Source organism: Cicer arietinum, chromosome 2 (genome assembly GCF_000331145.2).
Source record: "Cicer arietinum cultivar CDC Frontier isolate Library 1 chromosome 2, Cicar.CDCFrontier_v2.0, whole genome shotgun sequence".
NCBI classification, from domain to species: domain Eukaryota; kingdom Viridiplantae; phylum Streptophyta; class Magnoliopsida; order Fabales; family Fabaceae; genus Cicer; species Cicer arietinum.
The window spans coordinates 8,388,318-8,407,221 of record NC_021161.2 but is presented as its reverse complement, the minus strand read 5'-3'; the positions used below and the strand labels follow the sequence as shown (position 1 = coordinate 8,407,221).

The 18,904-nt window shown below is 33.4% G+C and overlaps 1 pseudogene; it reads left to right on the top strand.

The window, feature by feature from the left end:
• Window positions 1-235: 235 nt before the first annotated feature.
• LOC101503065 (pectinesterase/pectinesterase inhibitor 18-like) lies at window positions 236-2,002 on the top strand (annotated as a pseudogene).
• The last annotated feature ends 16,902 nt before the right edge of the window (window positions 2,003-18,904 follow it).

Below are 18,904 nucleotides of genomic sequence, written 5' to 3'. Positions count from 1 at the left end.
TTAATAGTTATTTATTTATCTAATGGGCTATAATGTTGCTAACGAAGAAAAAAATAGAATTTACTCTTGAAAGAAATTATACATAAAAAAAAAAAGAATTGATTAAAAAATGAAAATTACATGAGTCATTAGATTTGTAATACTTATGTTGAAAATAATCAATATTTTGGTCTATATATACGTTTGATGAAGTAATGAAAGATGACAGTGAGAAACCATTACTAGCTTTATGAGTATGGCTACTACACAAGAAACTTTGCTAGACAAGCCAAGAAAATCCCTTCCCAAATTTTTTTGGTTAATTCTCTCTTTACTTGCTATCATAAGCTCATCAGCCCTTGTTATTTCACATTTGAATAAACCAATATCCTTCTTCCACTCCCCATTTGTGTCAAATTGCCATTAATACAAAATCATGCTTAACTCATGTCTCAGAAGTATCTCATCATCAAACTTTGCCAAACACAAAATACCACAAATTCAGTACCTTAATATCCTTGTTAACCAAGTCAACCACACACATTAAAAAAACCATGGACAAAGCCAATGTTATCAAACGCCGAGTTAACAGTCCTAAAGAGGAACTTGCTTTGAATGATTGTGAGCAACTAATGGACTTGTCAATCGATAGAGTTTGGAACTCAGTATTGACACTAACTAACAATAACATTGATTCAAAGCAAAATGCACACACATGGCTAAGTACTGTGTTTACTAACCATGTAACTTGCTTGGATGGATTAGAAGGTTCATCTTTGGTTGTTATGGAAAGTGATCTTCATGACTTGATATCAAGAGCTAGAAGCTATCTCGCCGTGCTTGTCGCGGTTTTTCCTTCAAAAGATAGTGATGGATTCATTGAGGAGAAGTTGAATGGAGACTTTCCTTCTTGGGTAACAAGTAAGGATATGAAGCTTTTGGAATCTTCAATTGGAGACATAAAGGCAAATGTTGTGGTGGCTAAAGATGGAAGTGGCAAATTTAAGACTGTGGCTGAAGCTGTTGCATCTACACCAGATAATGGTAATACAAGGTATGTTATCTATGTGAACAAAGGAATCTACAAAGAGAATGTAGAAATTGGAAAGAAAAAGAAGAATGTCATGCTTGTAGGAGATGGTATGGACGTAACAACAATCACAGGCAGCTTGAATTTCATTGATTGAGCAACCATTTACAGTAGTACAACTGTCGGTATGAATTTTGAATCAGATACATCAATTTTTATTCACTTAATTTTCTCTTATATTTAAGATCAGAAGAAACATTAATAACATATTCATATATAATTTGGTTTTGCAGCTGTTGTTGGGGATGGTTTATAGCTCAGGACATTGGGTTCAAAGATACAGTAGGCCTAGAGAAACACCAGACAGTTGCTCTCCGAGTCAGCGCAGATCAATCTGTCATCAACCGATGTCGAATTGACGTGTTTCAAGACACTCTCTTTGCATACACCAACAGACAATTTTACCGTGATTCCTACATTACCGGTACAGTTGACTTTATCTTCGGGGACGCATCTGTTGTGTTCAGAAGAGTAAGCTCGTGGCCCAAAAGCCCATGAGCAACCAAAAAAACATGGTCACAACCCAAGGTAGATATGATCCAAACCATAAGTCCGCAACTTCAATTCAACAATGTGACATAATACCAAGCTCGGACCTCAAACCCGTGGTGGGATCGATCAAAACATATCTAGGTCGTCCGTGGAAGAAATATTCAAGGACTGTTGTTCTACAATCCTCCATAGACAGCCACATCGACCCAACTGGATGGGCCGAGTGGAACGAGACGACTAAGGACTTTCTACAAACATTGTACTATGGGGAATACTTGAACAATGGACCAGGTGTTGATACCAGTAGGAGAGTGAATTGGCCTGGTTATCATGTCATCACAAGTGCAACAGAGGCTAGTAAGTTTACAGTAAAACAACTCATCGAAGGTAATGTTTGGTTGAAGAACACAGGAGTGGATTTTATTGAAGGCCTATAGATATGAGATCAGACTTATGACGCACCAGGTAGCAGAAAAATTTCATGAGAAGATTATTTGTCTCACTACGCGAAAAAACGCATTTTACAGCGCTTTTTTTAAGTCATTTACAGCGCTTTTTCAAAAAAATAAGCGCTGTGGAATCGAGCGCTGTAAATGATACAACAACGCTTTTTAAAAAGCGCTATAAAACATGTAAATACAACGCGCGCTTGTTATGCACATTTTACAACGCTTCTTCACAAAAAAGCGCTGTAATATGCACCCCATTATATGAGTTATGGGTCTGCTTTTAGAGCGCTTTTTAACACAAGCGCTGTAAAATGCACACCCATAATTTCATATTATGGTCTGCATTTTACAGCGCTTCCTCAAAAAAGCGCTGTTTGACATCCAAATAAAAAGGAACATGGGCAGCAGCAACGATTCGCCCATTGTACAAATGAATCAAGACATCTTTGGAGATGAGTATATTGAGTACCTCGAAAAGGAGCAAATGTACGATCTTCTCGAACATAAGGAGCTGAGTGTTACTGTAATCAGCTTGTACATAAGGTAAAAAATACTTTTAATTGCATTTATTTGTAATTAATTAAATGTATTGGTAATTAATCTAGTTTAAAATTTTCATTGAAGGTTTTTGTACGAGAAGGTCGTGTGCACGAGGAAACTGTCAAATAAATACTCATTCTTGTCTCCGCATAAGATGTCGATGTTCAAACTCGATCCAGACAATGTAAAACACTACATTGTAGATATGTTTTTAAGAAATAAAGAAAGTGATAAATTGTTCTTGGCACCATATAATTCAGGGTACGTAATTTTATCTTTTTTAATTGATGAGAATTTAATTTATTAGTTGTCTATAAACAAAATTGCTTAACCAATTTTTTGTTGTTGTAGGGCACATTGGGTGCTATTTGCAATCAATGCGGTCTCTGAAGTGATATACTATTTGGATCCCGTGCACGGCGATTACACCAATCACCCCGGAATAAAGAATATGCTCGACACGTAAGTAATATTCATTTATTTCTTACATATATATATTTATATATATATATATATAAATATATATATGTAAGAAATAAATGAATATTACTTACGTGTCGAGCATATTCTTTATTCCGGGGTGATTGGTGTAATCGCCGTGCACGGGATCCAAATAGTATATCACTTCAGAGACCGCATTGATTGCAAATAGCACCCAATGTGCCCTACAACAACAAAAAATTGGTTAAGCAATTTTGTTTATAGACAACTAATAAATTAAATTCTCATCAATTAAAAAAGATAAAATTACGTACCCTGAATTATATGGTGCCAAGAACAATTTATCACTTTCTTTATTTCTTAAAAACATATCTACAATGTAGTGTTTTACATTGTCTGGATCGAGTTTGAACATCGACATCTTATGCGGAGACAAGAATGAGTATTTATTTGACAGTTTCCTCGTGCACACGACCTTCTCGTACAAAAACCTTCAATGAAAATTTTAAACTAGATTAATTACCAATACATTTAATTAATTACAAATAAATGCAATTAAAAGTATTTTTTACCTTATGTACAAGCTGATTACAGTAACACTCAGCTCCTTATGTTCGAGAAGATCGTACATTTGCTCCTTTTCGAGGTATTCAATATACTCATCTCCAAAGATGTCTTGATTCATTTGTACAATGGGCGAATCGTTGCTGCTGCCCATGTTCCTTTTTATTTGGATGTCAAGACACGCCCCGTATTTACCAAGGCGTGGCTGACTTTTATTAGGAGCAGCAGCAGCAGCGACCGATTTTCCCCGATCCAGATTTTTTGTTGCTGCAAGTTTTGCAGCTTTATTACCCTCCAGCCTTTGTAGTTTGGCAGCCCTATTAACCTCCAATTTTTGAGGTCTGCTGCCTTTTTTTGGCTGTAGGGGTGGTTTATTTATTTGGACCTACAAAAATGAGGTAAAATGTTAGTTTATTGAATCTGAAAAAATAAAAAACCTTAGGCAATAAATGTGACAAACCTTTTCGGGAGATGTAACTGATTTGTCCTTGGGAATCTTTTTTTCGAGGGCAACAAGGTGTGTGGGCCATGCCACGTAACTGCCAATAGCGTCGCTTAAGAACTTCATATCTCCATCGTTGTCCGGTATGGGCAACGGTGCAGTTGGTTCGAAAGCAACCGTAGGCGATACTTTGACATGGCCCGCGGGGATCGGAATATTGTGCAATACTTCTCCCGAAGTATTGTGCAATATTCCTTTTCCCACCTTCCGTTGAGTCGGCGAGGACAAGTATAGGACACATGTAGTGACACCCTACATCAATAGTTAAAACATAAGTACAGTTAATATATAAGTTTGTTTAATACATAAGTAATTACATAAGCAAGTAAGTAGTAAGTAATTAATTACCTCGGGAATACTCTTCAAACCGACGTTGCAACTCCCGGTTTCACTCTCCATTTGTATTTCAGGTTGGAGCTGAACCGGAAGTTGCTTGTCTTTATTCGTATTCACCAAGAGTGCCACTTGCTCCGATAAGATTCTGAGCTTCTCTAATACTTCCTCGTTGGAAGGTTTTTGGCGCTTCTCTTGAGGAAAAAAGCTTTTGGGAGTTACGCCAAATCCTTTCCCCCTCACTCGACCGGAATACTCAGGGACATTAAACACTTTCCCAAGAATGTCCCTGCACGTATCCTTGTTGCCCTCTTGAGTTTCAGAACTTTGTTCAATAGTTTCCTAAAATACATGTAACATTAAAAAGATAAGTTCAATAGCATTTTTAAAATACAATATTAAAAAATATTAAAGTGATAATATACTTACACAAAGTTCTACAACTTTCTTGACATTTTCATTATCAACCACTCCTTCTTTGTTAACACGCGCTTCCTTCCATAAGATATGACGACCCAAGGGTTGATCGGCTTGGGTGTCTTTTCTCTATTCGTTAAAATCATAAACAAAATAATACAAATTAGTTACACACTATAGTTTATAATACAAATTACAAGTGATGTTTAATTACTTACAATTTTTTGTTCAAGGCGTGCATATCCCATACGTGATTTCTTGTATGGGTGTTTTGGGTTGCTTGCCCGTTCGCGATTTGCCTTACTAATATTCTATATAAAAAAAAAATAGCAATTGTGTAAAAATTTAAAATACGCTACGAATATGAATAATAAAACACAAATGCTAATAAATTAATCACTTACGACAAACGCCGGGTCAGAACGTTTGGAAACAAATGCACTCCATTCATCCTTTGATATATAATGTTGATATATCTTTGGAGGTTCAGCATTTGTGTTTCCTTCTCTATCTTTTAGATAGAAATTTGAGAGATGGGATCTAAATCCACGATGGATTTTCCCAGCAACTCTCAAAACATATGACTTTCGTTCCTCATCAAGAACAAAAGTGGTCTGCAATGAAAACAATTATAAGTAATGTATTTTACAGAAAAAAAATTATAAATGACAAAAGAGTAGATCAAAATATTTACTTGAATGTCATTCCAGATGATATCTTTGGCATCCTTCAACGCCTTATCTCTCCAGTTGTCTATTGTTATTGGGACATTTTGACGAACAACAGCCCCAATGTAGCTTACAAACATGGAGCTGTTGGGGTCAACTGGCTGACCACTCTCGTTCCAGCCAACCTAATAAACTCATATAGTAAGTACATGCCCTAAACCCTAAAAAAAGATAAAAAAACACACAGCAAACAGAGTATATATAGTATACCTCAAATTTAATGCCACTGCTCCGTGCTTTAATCACCCTTTGCATGATAGTTGCACCACGTTTGACTTCTTTTTCGTAAGTCTTAGAGGTGCCAACTTCTTCATTTTGAACTTCTAAATCTTTGTTTGTATCCATTTAACTACAACAAGTTCAACATGCACTTTAGTATAACATCAACAAGCTCAACATGGATCATGCATTATTATAAACAAACTCAACATGTATCAGTATATCTTAAAAAAGCTCAACATGCATTCTAATGATTACAAAAATTTAATAACATCAATACCTGAATAATGATGGTTCGAAGAAAGACGAAATGCAAAGAAAAGAGGGTTTGCAGAAAGTTCACAGAAATATGGTTCACAGAAATACGGTTTGAAGAAATACGTAATGAGGGTTACGTATTTCAATGAAAATATATTGTGTGAAATGGGAGAGATGATCTTGGATGGAAATAAGGTTCGAAATGAAGGAGATGATCGTGGAAATAAGGTTCGTAAAGGACGGGATGATAGGGTTTGCAAAAGAAGAGAAGAAATGAAGGTTGAGATGAAGGTTACGTAATGAAGAGGAAACTGAAGAGGTAACTGTTATATATACGTAACACTTTTACAGCGCTTTTTATAAGCCTTTTACAGCGCTTATTTTGTAAAGCGCTCTAAAAGGCTTCTTTAGTTAAATTTTTAAAAGGCTCTTTTACAGCGCTTTTTTCAAATAAGCGCTGTAAAAGACCTCCGTGTGTTATTATGTTATTTGAATGCCTTTTACAGCGCTTTTTTCAAATAAGCGCTGTAAAAGACCTCCGTGTGTTATTATGTTATTTGAATGCCTTTTACAGCGCTTTTTTCAAATAAGCGCTGTAAAAGACCTCCGTGTGTTATTATGTTATATGAATGCCTTTTACAGCGCTTTCACACATAAGCGCTCTAAAAGGCTTCTTTAGTTAAATTTTTAAAAGGCTCTTTTACAGCGCTTTTTTCAAATAAGCGCTGTAAAAGACCTCCGTGTGTTATTATGTTATATGAATGCCTTTTACAGCGCTTTCACACATAAGCGCTCTAAAAGGCTTCTTTAGTTAAATTTTTAAAAGGCTCTTTTACAGCGCTTTTTTCAAATAAGCGCTGTAAAAGACCTCCGTGTGTTATTATGTTATTTGAATGCCTTTTACAGCGCTTTTACACATAAGCGCTCTAAAATGTCTCTTTATGTTAATTTTAAGAGGCTCTTTTACAGCGCTTTTCCCAAATAAGCGCTGTAAAAGACCTCCGTGTGTTATTATGTTATATGAATGTTTTTTAAAGCCTTTTACAGCGCTTTTCCACATAAGCGCTCTAAAATGTCTCTTTATGTTAATTTTAAAAGGCTCTTTTACAGCGCTTTTTCCAAATAAGCGCTGTAAAAGGCCTTATTGTTTTTGTGTTTTGTTATGTTATGTTATTTTTTAAACAAGCTCAACATGCATGCAAAACCCACATAGTAGTAACTGGTCACCACAAAAATCCCTTCCTCTTCACCAAACTCTTCTCCTTTTATGCATCTTCTTCACAAACATCAAAGCTTACTCTTTCACAATTCAATCTCCACCTCAACACCCTTTTTATCTCTTTACATTCTCTTTCCTTCTTAAATCGAAACTTAATTGGTATTCAGGATCATTGCCATGTTGCGAAAAATGGGTTTGTGTCTGGTGTTTTTGGGGATTCCCATGATGCGTACAAGGTGTTTGAAGAAATGGGTTTGTGTCTGATGTTTTTTGGATTCCCATGATGCGTACAAGGTGTTTGAAGAAATGGGTTTGTGTCTGATGTTTTTTGGATTCCCATGATGCGTACAAGGTGTTTGAAGAAATTAGGTGTCTGATGAATATTATTTTTAAAGCTTTTTTACAGCGCTTTGTCAAATAAGCGCTGTAAAATGTCTTTTTTACTCACTTTCAAAAGAGTCGTTTACAGCGCTTTGTGTGAAAAGCGCTGTAAAAGGTATAAAACACTCATTATTTTATTTTTAAAAGGATCTTTTACAGCGCTTTTTAAGATAAGCGCTGTAAAATGTCTCTTTATTTTATTTTTGTGTTTGGTTTATTTGGGTTGGGATGACATTAAAAACATTTTTATCATTGTTTATTGGATTAAAAATATTGTTATCATTGTCTTTATCACAATACTTTAGGAGATGATGAATTATTAGAAATGAGTATTCTGAAGAATCTATATATATATATGCACTGAGCAAAAGAGAATCTCTCTATTCAGTTCAGTTCAGTTCATGTAAATTACTAATTTATATTCAGTTCAGTTCATGTAAATCAAGCTAAATATAAAACACTCATTGTTACATGAACTTGGTATAAAACACTCAAATCAAGCTAAATATAAGCAGAAAATAAATTAATCAGAAAATAAATTAATCAGAACTTAGTATAAAACACTCAATTCAGATTACATGCATATTTACAATAACACAGTTCAGATTACATGCATAGCTTATATAAAACAATTAAACATATATATACATTAAGATGCCCTTCTTCTTTTCCTGGTGACATTCACATTTGTTTGTCCATTTACAATACGAAACGATGGATTAATCCAAATTCCCTCATCATGATCATCTCTAAGATATAAACCATCATCAGTTGAATCAATTTCATGTGGTTGTTGTGATGTTGCAAATAAAAGATCATTACCAACATCTTCATCATTATTGTTATCATCACTTATTTTATTGGTCGATAGGACAACAGACCATTTATCATTAGAAGGATCAGTGACATAAAACACTTGTTGAGCTTGCGACGCTAAAATAAAAGGCTCGTCTTTGTATCCCACCCTATTAAAATCGACAAGCAAGAATCCTGACTCATCAATCCGAACGCCATTATTATTATCGACCCACTTGCAACCAAATATGGGAACACGAAACATTGTGTAGTCTAACTCCCATATGCGCTCGATAACCCCAAAATATGATAGATTTGCATATATTGGGTTTTTGTCTTTTGCACTTGAGACATGCATCGCTTCAGCTACGAGAGTGACTCCACTATTTTGCATAGTGGTCTGATCATCTTGTTCTTTGGTATAAAATGTGTAGCCGTTAATAACATAACCAGTGTAAGAAAAGACATGTAAGCTCGGACCATTTGCTAGCCACCTCAATCTATTTGAAATTGATCCGGGGTCTATATCAAATTTTGACATTATGTGATTTTTTAACCATGTTACAAAACTTCGATTGTGCTCTCGAGTTATCCAATTTTGATTCCTATTCATGTTCAAACGAGATAACTGATCAATGTGTATTGTAACATACGGTTGAACCTCATCATCATTGTGCAGAACATACAATTGTGCCTGCTCCCATTCTGTCCTTGATATAGTCAGTAGTCTCCTTCCAGTTATCCCTTCTCCTGATAGTCTTCCCGAATGACGAGACATGGGAAGCCCTATGGATTCAACATTGGACAGATATTCAGTACAAAATTCAGCAGCCTCTTCAACAATGTATCGTTCAGCAATACAACCTTCTGGTCGACTTCTACTTTTTACGTACCCTTTTAATATTTTCATATATCGTTCTATCGGATACATCCATCTCATATAAGCTGGCCCACAAAGTTGTGTCTCCTTAACCAGATGAACAGTAAGGTGAACCATTATATCAAAAAACGATGGTGGGAAATACATTTCAAGCTCACACAAAGTAACAACAATTTCCCTCTGCAATGTCGGTAATTTCTGAGGGTCGATCACTTTACTACAAATTTCCCTGAAGAAGAAACATAATCTAGTTAAGGCTAGTCGAACTTTTTCAGGTAAAATGGAACGTATACCTATTGGTAGCAAATGCTCCATTATAATATGACAATCATGGGTCTTCAAACCTTTTAACTTGAGGTCTTTCATACAAACCAAATTTTTAATGTTCGAAGAGTATCCTTCTGGAACTTTAACTTCGTGTAGAAATTTACATAAAACAATTTTTTCCTTTCTAGATAGAGTATGAGCGGCTGGAGGTAGATATGTGCGATTTCCTTTCTTTACTGGAGCCAGTTCATTTCTTATTCCCATATCGACCAAGTCCAATCTTGCATTGACGCCATCTTTAGACTTTCCTGGAACATTGAGTAACGTACCAATAACACTTTCAAATACATTTTTCTCAATATGCATCACATCGAGGAAATGTCTTACATACAATGACTTCCAATATGGCAATTCAAAGAAAATTGACTTTTTCTTCCACCCAGTTTTCACCAGCTCTCCCGCAAAAGGTTTGCCAAATTTATTGGTCAAACCTTGTACTTTTTCAAGTATTTGATATCCAGTCGGTGCTAAAGGAGCTTTACCTTCCTCTGATTTTCCATTGAATGCATTTCTCCACCCACGATACTGATGACTATAAGGTAAAAATCTACGATGTCCAAGAAACACATTCTTCTTACAATGTTTCAACCGCATCCAATTTGTACTCTCTTCACATATAGGACATGCACACTGACCTTTAATGCTATATCCTGATAAATTACCATATGCTGGAAAATCATTAATTGTGCCGAACAACATAGCCCTCAAATTGAAACATTCTTTCTTATACCCATCATAAACTTCCACACCTGTCTCCCACATACTTTTTAAATTTTCGATTAGAGGAGTCAAGTATACGTCGATATCATTCCCCGGTTGTTTGGGTCCAGAAATTAACAGAGACAACATCATAAACTTACGCTTCATACATAACCATGGAGGTAGGTTATATATTACCAAAATCACAGGCCACGTGCTATGTGAGATGCTTTGAAGACCATGTGGATTCATTCCATCAGTAGAAAGTGCAAGTCTTAGATTTCTTGACTCTATCCCGAATTCAGGATACTCGTGATCAATTTTTGCCCATTGTGGGGAATCTGCAGGGTGTCGAAACATTCCATCTCTAATTCTTTCATCTGCATGCCATGTCAAGTGTTTTGAATCTTCTTCACTGCGATACATGCGCCTAAATCTTGGTATTATAGGAAAATACCACACGACTTTTGCTGGAGTAGATTCTTTCTTCTTATATCGAGAGACATTGCATTTCGGACACGCCTTAAGTAGTTCATATTCGTTTCGAAATAAAATGCAATCGTTAGGACACGCATGAATCCTTTCGTAACTCATTCCAATAGAACACAAAATCCGTTTAGCCTCGTAGGTTCGACTGGGAAGTTCATTATCATCTGGCAACATATCTTTTATGAGTGTTAATAATTCTGTAAAGCTTTTATCAGACCATCCATTACTCGCTTTTAAGTTGTACAACTTTAATATCGCTGACAGTCTTGTGAATTTAGTACAACCATTATATAATTCTTTCTCTGCATCACTCAACAAACTTTCAAACATTTTAGGACAATCTCGAAGATCTTCTTCAACTGCTTTTGCAATCTCATCAACTCGGTCCGGCTCATATGTATCTGTATCGAAGTCAGTTGAAGCATATGTCGAACTATTCTCAAAATTAATGTTTCCTTTTTTTTTCTCACCATGTCTTATCCAACATGTGTAGCTTTGATCAATTCCATTACATACTAGATGTCCTTCTAATTCATCTTCTCTAACACGTTTTCCAAAACAACATTTTAAACAAGGACAAACTACTCTATTTGGATCTTTTGCATTCTTCACTGCAAACTCAACAAACTCCTTCACTCCAATTTCATACTCTTTTGACAATCGATTGGCTGAAATCCATTTCCTATCCATATTATACCACCTATATAAATGCAGTAACAAAAATAATAAGCTTTCAAAACATATCAACAAGTTTCAAAAAGAAACCAATATCAACTAAAAATTTCAAAACAGAACAGATCATGTGGTATGAGTTTTTGACAATTTTTGACAATTTCAAAACAGAACAGATCATGTGGTATGCGTTTTTGACAATTTCAAAACATAACAGTTCATGTGTAAAAAATACCTTAGACAACGTAGATGGCCGCACAGTACGTAGAGGATATTAGGGTTTCCAACGTATATAATTATTTGAAAGATGTAGAGGATATGAGGGTTTCCAACGTACATAATTATTTGAAAGATGCAGTTTACAGCGCTTGTGAAAAAAGCGCTGTAATAGGTAGTTAAATTCAATGAAAGCGCATGTATTTTACAGCGCTTGTGAAAAAAGCGCTGTAATACGTAGTTAAATTCAATGAAAGCGCATGTATTTTACAGCGCTTGTGAAAAAAGCGCTGTAATAAGTAGTTAAATTCAATGAAAGCGCATGTATTTTACAGCGCTTGTGAAAAAAGCGCTGTAATAAGTAGTTAAATTCAATGAAAGCGCATGTATTTTACAGCGCTTGTGAAAAAAGCGCTGTAATAGGTAGTTAAATTCAATGAAAGCGCATGTATTTTACAGCGCTTGTGAAAAAAGCGCTGTAATAGGTAGTTAAATTCAATGAAAGCGCATGTATTTTACAGCGCTTGTGAAAAAAGCGCTGTAATAAGTAGTTAAATTCAATGAAAGCGCATGTATTTTACAGCGCTTGTGAAAAAAGCGCTGTAATAAGTAGTTAAATTCAATGAAAGCGCATGTATTTTACAGCGCTTGTGAAAAAAGCGCTGTAACTGATACGCGAAAGCGCTTCCTTTTACAGCGCTTTTTTGACAAGCGCTGTAAAAGCCTTATAACGTGATGCGCAAACGTTATATGACCTACTACAGCGCTTGTTTTACAGCGCTTGGCATCAAAAGCGCTGTAAAAGGTTCCGTTATTTTTAAAATATAATTACAACAGCGCTTGTGTTTAGCAAGCGCTGTAAAATGGGCGCTGTTAAATGTCATTTTTGGCGTAGTGTTTGTAGTATTTTGTGAGTAATACTGGAATGAAAGATATTTTGCCACTTGATACAGCAAAATTTATATGAATTCTTAAATGTCATCTTTTTCATATAAATAACATTATGTTGAATAATAAAAATAAAAATTCATTATTAAGTTACTTACTCATCTTTACATTTACTAATTTACTTAATTTATATATGTCATGTTCATTATTTAAAAAATTCTTATTTCATCTAATTTAATTATTTAATAATTTTTATTTTTATTTGTTTAAAATTAAAAGTATTGTTTTATAATAAATTTTTTTGAAAAGAAAAAAATATTATTTGGAGAATTGAAAAATAATGCATCATTATTAAGATTAAAGAGTGGTGTTGGAGTCATGTTTTGATCATGCAAGAAGGTATTTTTTAAGTTAAATCAGGATTAGATTTTTTTTTTATAAATTGTTTTCTTAAGTCAATTTATGTATTTAATGTCAATAAAATTTATGAGAATTGATATATATATATATATATAATAATTTATTTATTAAGACCATTCCGTGCGACACGCACGCACGGGTTACACACTAGTTTTATTTTTAATTCATTGTTTTTATTTTCATTCTTTTATTTTTTAATTGGCTACTACAGTTGACGCATGTACAAAGTCGTGTAACATAAGTTTACTTTTATTTTTAAAAAGATATTATTTCTATTAATAGAAACTTGAAATCTTCCTAACCCTTGTTTAGCTGATACTGTCAAACTTGTCAAATTAACATATTGCTTTATTATATTGTATAGATGTTAATCAAAATAAATGCTTTAATGTATCGCATTAATTAAACGACAGATGACACATAAACTTGGATATGTCACATTATAATAAAAATCTACTTTCACTTTCAATTTACCCACAAAAAAGTCTTCTTCTCCTTTTGTCTTCTTCGCCACTATTTCTTTTTTCGGCCAACATTGTTTGCTACGAAGTCTCCGACCACCACTGTTGTCTTCGAAATCTCTAGATGTCGCCTTTGAAATCATCTTAATTTGAGGTAAGCTTGTCTTCATCTTCATTGTTGTCCCTATCAATGCATTTTTTTTCTCATTTGTTGATGCATTCAAAGTTGACATTTTTATCATTTATTGATGCATTTTACTCATTTAATCATTTGTATCCATGATTTCAAAGTTTTATATGCTAGAATCATCTATTTATGTTGATGCATTTTTAGAATTTTTTTAAACTTATCAGCATTAAATCAGAGATCAAACTATGGATTTCACGTTGATGGATTTTTTTGTTGATGCATTCATAGGATGTTGAAATAAGACTGATTTTGCATCATATAGGCAAATTTGAGAGAAATGAAAGTAGAAAACTTCAATATGTCGGAGGTAAAACTGATATGAAGGAAGGAATTAACTCAGATGAAATCAAACTGATTTATCTTAATGGTATGGTCAAAGAAATTGTGTAATTTAGAAGTTTTCTGATTTGAAAATTTAGGAATTTATGAATTTGGGGAAGAAATAAACTCATTGAAATGTTCAAATCCTGTATATGGTACTGTTTTTTATTTCAAAATATATGTTATATTACTTTCAATGGACAAATAAAACAATTTAGATTTCGTACTCTATTCTTTTACGAGTGGTACTTTATATTTTAAAAAGACTATAAATTTTGTCTATATTAAGGTTTATTTATTATATTTATAAAATAATCAATAAACTTTTTTTATATTATTATTAACTTTTTATGTTATTTTCTCTCTTTCTTTTCTCAAATAAAAAATCTCTCTAGTTTTACTATCTCTTATTTAAGAGGGGCATATTTTGAAGTTTGTCTTAGACCTTCAAAATGGTTGTTGAGCCCTAACCGCAAACAGGATTACGTCAACTGAAACAAATCGATAGAAACCAACAACAACAAAAAATTGAGCAAAGATTGTTTATTATTTGTGTTGTTTTAATCTTTTGGTTCTGAAGGGAATTATCTCTTGTTATTTTAATATTTAATTGATAGATAAGTAAAATTTGTATAAAAATTATTTTAGTTAAATTTTAAACTAGTGTTGAAATTCTTTAATGATTATCTATATGTAATCAATTTGAACTAAATTAAGCTTCGGTATATATATTTATTAATATCATTTTTTTAAGCATATTTATTAATATCTTTATTTTGAAAGCAATGATTTATAATTATAAATTATGTTATTATATATAAATTATGTTATTATATATAAATTATATATATGAAAAGAGTAAGAAGAGAGATAACCACTCTAGGGTTTTATAACATAGAATGAACTAAGCTTGAGGTAATAGGGTTACAATGAGTATATATACAAAATAATATAAATGTCTAAAATACCCTTACTACTAATATATAATAACATTATCTAACATCTCCCCTCAAACTCACGATGCATTAACATGAAGCATCGAGAGTTTGTCAACTAAAAAACGGAAACATTTAATGGAATGCATCTTTGTGAATAAATCAACAATTTGTAAAGAAGAAAAGACAAACGGTAGATTAATGGTTCCATGTTGAAGATGATGACGAGTAAGATGACAATCAATCTCAATGTGTTTGGTGCGTTCATTAAAGATCGATTTGTGAACAATTTGAATAACACTCTTGTTATCGCAGTGCATCGGAGTTGGCTTAGAAAGAGAGATAACCATATCAGAAAAAAAACACCAATGCGACCAAATTATTTCAGCGGTAGTGGATGCCATAGCACGATACTCAGCTTCTGTAGAGAAGCGAGAGACAATGTCTTGTTTCTTACTCTTCCAAGAAATAAGAGAGTCTCCAAGAAAGATACAAAACCATGTGGTGGATTTACGATATGTGGTATCACCAGCTCAATCAGCATCAGAATAAGCTCGTAACTCTAATGAGGATGACGATGGAAAGAGAATGCTTTGAAATTGAGTTCCTCAAAGATAACGAAGAATCCGAATAACTGCTACCCAACGTACTGTAGTGGGAGAGACAACAAACTGACTAACTACATGAACATCATAAGCAATGTCAGGTCTGGTAATCGTAAGATACACCAAGCTGCCAACCAAAGTGCGATACAAAGTGGAATCTGATAAAGGAACACCATCCGAGGGAACATATTTCACATTCAACTCAAGAGGAGTATCTGCTGCTCTACTACCAGAAAGACGAGTCTGGTCAAGAATGTCGGCAATGTACTTGGATTGAGAAATAGGGTAGCCTCTAGGAGAGTAGGCAACTTCAATCCCCAAGAAATAGCGAAGAGTTCCCAAGTCTTTCATCTCAAACTGTTTGGCTAACTGCAATTTCAACTCATTGATTCCACTAACATCATCACTTGTAATAATCATATCATCAACATATAGAGAAAGTATAATGCGAGCATAAGTGGTGGACCTTATAAACAATGCAAAATCATGTTCACTAGAGCAGAAACCAAGAGAAGTGATCACAGTAGATAATTTCTCAAACCAAGCTCGAGGAGCTGGTTTAAGACCATATAGAACATGTTTTAACTTACATACTTTCCTTTGATTATGAAAAACTCCTTATTGATTCCGATCCAACGGTTAACGAATGCGCAATCGATGTTTTTGTGAGATTGATTTAACAAATTCGAGAATAGGGTTACTCTTCTATTTTCTCTTTTGGTGGTTGTCTTTCCTATCAAAATAGTCTCTCTCTTCTTTATAGTAGATCTCAAAATCAACCAAAGCTCTTTGATATCATGTTAACAATGAAAAAAGGAAGAAGAGAGACAACCACTCTCGAGTTTTATAACATAGAATGAATCAAACATGAGTGAATAGGGTTACAACGAGTATAAAAACAAAATAATAGAAATGTCTAAAATAGTCTTACTACTAATATATAATAACATTATCTAACAGTTTTAATCTGTTGGTTCTTAAGGGAATTATCTCTTATTATTTTAATATTTAATTGATAGATAAATAAAATTTGAATAAAAATTACTTTAGTTAAATTTCGAACTAGTGTTGAAATTCTTTAATGATTATCTATATGTAATCAATTTGAACTAAATTAAGCATCGGTATATATATTTATTAATATCATTTTTTTAAGCATATTTATTAATATCTTTATTTTGAAAGCAATGATTTATAATTATAAATTATGTTATTATGGTATATATAAATTATATATGGTGCAAATGAGACATCAATAAGATTTTTTTTGTACATATATATGATTACGGTGAGTTGGTCCACCGTGGATCGGTACTTAAAAATTATCAAGAGTTTTAATAACGGTCGAAGATACGTTTTAAAAGTAATAATTTATGACCCTCTTCATTTTTATGAATATTGATATTGATTTAATATGAGATACATGTTTTTCATTGTTTTTATTGAACTAATATTATTTAAGTTGTTAAAAATTATGGTTGAACTCAAGAAATAGAGAAATAATTAAAGAGAGAAATAAAAAATAATTAAAAATTATGTTTGATGACTATAAGGTGCATTATGGATAAGACAATCAAGGAAAGCATTAATTCATGACATTGAACATCCCAAATAATTTCTCGTTGCTATTGGTTAGATATTTAAGTAGCATAGTAAGGCTGAGAATTCCAAACATTTGTCCTTGTTGGAAAAGACAAAGTATGATAGAGTTAGAGGTGTTCATGAGCATGTCATGAAGCTAATGAATTGGTACATTAAGTTGAAATCGAGGAAAGTAGAGCTAGGAGAAAGTGTTCTCATATGGTAGGTCTTTCAACGGAATGAGTGGAGCATTGATGAGTTGATACCCATTCATTATCAAGAGAAGGAGATTATGAAAAGAGAAAGTTTCGTAGTGCAACTTGCATCTCATAGTTGTAATAACAAGAAGAATTCCTATAAGAGCACTCTCAAGAAGTTTCAAATTAAGAGGAAGAGGGGTGACAATTTTGGTCAACATTCTAGAAAAAAATTTAGTCAAAATTTTGGGGAACGTTCTAGTAAGTCCAAATATAAGTATAATGGAAAGTGTAAGTTTTGTGATATTTTTGGCACAAGCAAATGGATTGTTGGAGATTCAAAAATTGGCATGAGAAAAGAAAGGTATCTCACTAGCTCTAGTGTGCTTTTGATCAAACTTTGTTGACGTTCTTTCTATTACATGGTGGTTAGGTATTGGAGCAAATATTCATGTTACAAACTCATTGTAAGAATTTAGAAGCTAAAGGAACCCAAACGAGAGAGAGATGAAGATCATATTCATGAATGGAGCATATGTGGAAGTGGAATATATAAGAGTTGATTCTCTTAAGTTGTCTACTAGACATGTTTTTAATTTGAATAATAGGGTTTATGAAACTGATATGGGAAAGAACTTGATTTTTGTTTTTGTGTTGGATAGTTATGTTTACTATTTTCACTTCAATAATGAAATAGTTACTTTATATTATGATTGTATTGTCGATGTCTTTGAAATCTTGTGTGATATTTGATTCATCTTGAATGTTGGTTTTTTTAATTTCTGGTATTGGAGAGATTTCAATTCTTAACAGTGTCGTGGGAAGTAAACGAGTTAGAGTTTCTGATAATTTTTTGATGTTTTAGCATAAATATTTGGGACATATATTGTGGTAAAGAATGATAAAGGAGGGTATCTTGCATGGTTTTTATTTTTTTATTTTATTTTGATACATGTGTTTATTGCATAAAAGGGAAGCTTACTACTAGCACTAGAAAGAGTGGGGCTACCAATAGTGAAAAGGTTTTGTTGTTGATACACATATATTTGTGAGCTTATTACTTATGTTGTTATTGGAGGTTTTAGTTATTTTATCATCTTTACTAATGATTTCTTAAGGTAAGACTGAATTGAGTTGATTCCAAAAGAATATGAATCATTGGATGCTTTCAAGTCGTTCAAAAGTACTATTGATTTAAAACTTGGTGTGAATATCATATGTGTAAGATATGATAGAGATTATGATTTGTAAGATAGGTATGATGATACTAGTAGAAATTCATTTGTCTTTTGCTCGTTTTTGACACGGTAATTGTATTGAGGCCCAATATAACATGTCGAGAACACCTCAACAAAATGGTGTGACTGAATGAAGAAATCAAACTCTTATGGATATGGTTCGATGATCTCTAACCACTCTACTCTTTATGAATTCTTGTAGGGTGATACCGTGAAAACAATTACATACATTCTTGACCATGTTCTAAGTAAGTTTGTTGCCAACACTCCTTATGAACTAATATCTGGTAAAAGGCCAAACTTAAAGCATTTTAGTGTGTGGGATCGTAAAGTAGAAGTGAGAAGTTATGATTACACAACTTAAGAAACTTGATCTCA